Source organism: Papio anubis, chromosome 9 (assembly GCF_008728515.1).
Source record: "Papio anubis isolate 15944 chromosome 9, Panubis1.0, whole genome shotgun sequence".
Taxonomy (NCBI): domain Eukaryota; kingdom Metazoa; phylum Chordata; class Mammalia; order Primates; family Cercopithecidae; genus Papio; species Papio anubis.
Window position 1 is genome coordinate 41,818,533 of NC_044984.1, and position 3,577 is coordinate 41,822,109.

Below are 3,577 nucleotides of genomic sequence, written 5' to 3' on the forward strand. Positions count from 1 at the left end.
TGCAAGCATGTATTACATCATTTATGTATTATTACATATTATATATAAATAAATATAAACATTTGTTATATTTATCTTACAAATAAATATACACATTGTGTCTTTACTTAATATTCATTAAATACTTTAAATATTTCTATTTTATTATTATACTTTAAGTTTTAGGGTACATGTGCACAACGTGCAGGTTTCTTACATATGTACACATGTGCCATGTTGGTGTGCTGCACCCATTAACTTGTCATTTACATTAAATATATCTCCTAATGCTATCCCTCCCCCTCTCCCCATGCCACGACAGGCCCTGGTGTGTGATGTTCCCCACGCTGTGTCCAAGTGTTCTCATTGTTCAATTCCCACCATTGAGTGAGAACATGCAGTGTTTCATTTTCTGTCCTTGCAATAGTTTGCTCAAAATGATGGCTTCCAGTTTCATCTACGTCCCTACAAAGGACATGAACTCATCCTTTTTTATGGCTGCATAGTATCCCATGATGTATATGTACCACGTTTTCTTAATCCAATCTATCATTGATGGACATTTGGGTTGGTTCCTAGTCTTTACTATTGTGAATAGTGCTGTAATAAACATACATGTGCATGTGTCTTTATAGTAGCATGATTTATAATCCTTTGGGTATATACCCAGTAATGGGATGGCTGAGTCAAATGTTATTTCTAGTTCTAGATCCTTGAGGAATTGCCACACTGTCTTACACAAGGGTTGAAATAGTTTACAGTCCCACCAACAGTGAAAAAGTGTTCCTATTTCTCCACATCCTCTCCAGCACCTGTTGTTTCCTGACTTTTTAATTATCACCATTCTAACTGGTGTGAGATGGTATCTCATTGTGGTTTTGATTTGTATTTTTCTGATGGTCAGTGATGATGAGCGTTTTTTCATATGTCTGTTGGCTGCATAAATGTCTTCTTTTGAGAAGTGTCTGTTCATATCCTTTGCCCACCTTTTGATGGGGTTCTTTGATTTTTTCTTGTAAATTTGTTTAACTTCTTTGTAGATTCTGGATATTAGCCCTTTGTTAATTGAATAGATTGCAAAAATTTTTGCCCATTCTGTAGGTTACCTGTTCACTCTGATGGTAGTTTCTTTTGCTGTGCAGAAGCTCTTTAGTTTCATTAGATCCCATTTGTCAATTTTGGCTTTTGTTGCCATTGCTTTTAGTGTTTTAGACATGAAGTCCTTGCCCATGCCTATGTCCTGAATGGTTTTGCCTAGGTTTTCTTCTAGGGTTTTTTATGGTTTTAAATCTAACATTTAGGTCTTTAATCCATCTTGAATTAATTTTTGTATAAGGTGTAAGGAAGCAGTTTCAGCTTTCTACATATGGCTAGCCAGTTTTCCCAGCACCATTTATTAAATAGGGAATCCTTTCCCCATTTCTTGTCTTTGTCAGATTTGTCAAAGATCAGATGGATGTAGATGTGTGGTATTATTTCTGAGGGCTCTGTTCTGTTCCATTGGTCTATATCTCTGTTTTGGTTCCAGTGCCACACTGTTTTGGTTACTGTAGCCTTTTAGTATAGTTTGAAGCCAGGTAGCATGATGTCTCCAGCTTTGTTCTTTTGACTTAAGATTATCTTGGCAATGCAGGTTCTTTTCTGGTTCTATATGAACTTTAAAGTAGTTTTTTCCAATTCCATGAAGAAAGTCATTGCTAGCTTGATGGGGATGCCATTGAATCTATAAATTTCCTTGGGTAGTATGGCCATTTTCACGATATTGATTCTTCCTATCCACAAGCATGGAATGTTCTTCCATTTGTTTGTGTCCTCTTTTATTTCGTTGAGCAGTGGTTTGTAATTCTCCTTGAAGAGGTCCTTCACATCCTTTTCTAGGTATTTTATTCTCTATGAAGCAATAGTGAATGGGAGTTCACTCATGATTTGGCTCTCTGTTTGTTCTTGGAATATAAGAATGCTTGTGATTTTTGCTCATTGATTTTGTATCCTGATACTTTGCTGAAGTTGCTTATCAGCTTAAGGAGATTTTGGGCTGAGATGATGGGGTTTTCTAAATATTCAGTCATATCACCTGCAAACAAGGACAATTTGACTTCCTCTTTTCCTAATTGAATACCCTTTATTTCTTTCTAATGCCCGATTGCCCTGGCCAGAACTTCCAACACTATATTGAATAGGAGTGGTGAGAGAGGGCATCCCTGTCTTGTGCCAGTTTTCAAAAGGAATGCTTCCAGTTTTTGCCCATTCAGTATGATATTGGCTGTGGGTTTGTCATAAATAACTCTTATTATTTTGAGATACGTCCCATCAATACCTAGTTTATTGAGAGTTTTTAGCATGAAGGCTGTTGCATTTTGTCAAAGGCCTTTTCTGCATCTATTGAGATAATCATATGGATTTTGTCTTTGGTTCTGTTTATATGTTGGATTACGTTTACTGATTTGCATACATTGAACTAGCCTTGCATCCCAGGGATGAAGCCAACTTGATCATGGTGGATAAGCTTTTTGATGTGCTGCTGGATTCAGTTTACCAGTATTTTATTGAGGATTTTTGCTTCGATGTTCATCAGGAATATTGGTCTAAAATTCTCTTTTTTTGTTGTGTCTCTAACAAACTTTGGTATCAGGATGATGCTGGCCTGACAAAATGAGTTAGGGAGGATTGCCTCTTTTTCTGTTGATTGGAATAGTTTCAGAAGGAATGGTACCAGTTCCTCTTTGTACCTCTGGTAGAATTCGGCTGTGAATCCATTTGAATCTGGACTTTTCTGGTTGGTAGGCTATTAATTATTGTCTCATTTTCAGAGCCTGTTATTGGTCTATTCAGGGATTCAGCTTCTTCTGGGTTTAGTCTTGAGAGAGTGTATGTGTCCAGGAATTTATCCACTTCTTCTAGATTTTCTAGTTTATTTGCATAGAGGTGTTTATAGTATTCTCTGATGGTAGTTTGTATCTCTGTGGGATCAGTGGTGATATCCCCTTTATCATTTTTTATTGCATCTATTTGATTCTTCTCTCTTTTCTTCTTTATTAATCTTGCTAGTGGTCTATCAATTTTGTTGACCTTTTCAAAATACCAGTTCCTGGATGCATTGATTTTTTGAAGGGTTTTTTGTGTCTCTAGCTCCTTCAGTTCTGCTCTGATCTTAGTTATTTCTTGCCTTCTGCTAGCTTTTGAATGTTTTTGCTCTTGCTTCTCTAGTTCTTTTAATTGTGATGTTAGGGTGTCAGTTTTAGATCTTTCCTGCTTTCTCTTGTGGACATTTAGTGCTATAAATTTCCCTTACACACTTCTTTAAATATGTCCCAGAGATCCTGGTATATTGTGTCTTTGCTCTCATTGGTTTCAAAGAACATCTTTATTTCTGCCTTCATTTCGTTATGTACACAGTAGTCATTCAGGAGCAGGTTGTTCCATTTCCATGTATTTGAGTGGTTTTGAGTGAGTTTCTTAATGCTGAGTTCTAGTTTGATTGCACTGTGGTCTGAGAGACAGTTTGTTATAATTTCTGTTCTTTTACATTTGCTGAGGAGTTCTTTACTTCCAACTATGTGGTCAATTTTGGAATAAGTGTGATGTGGTTCTGAGAAGA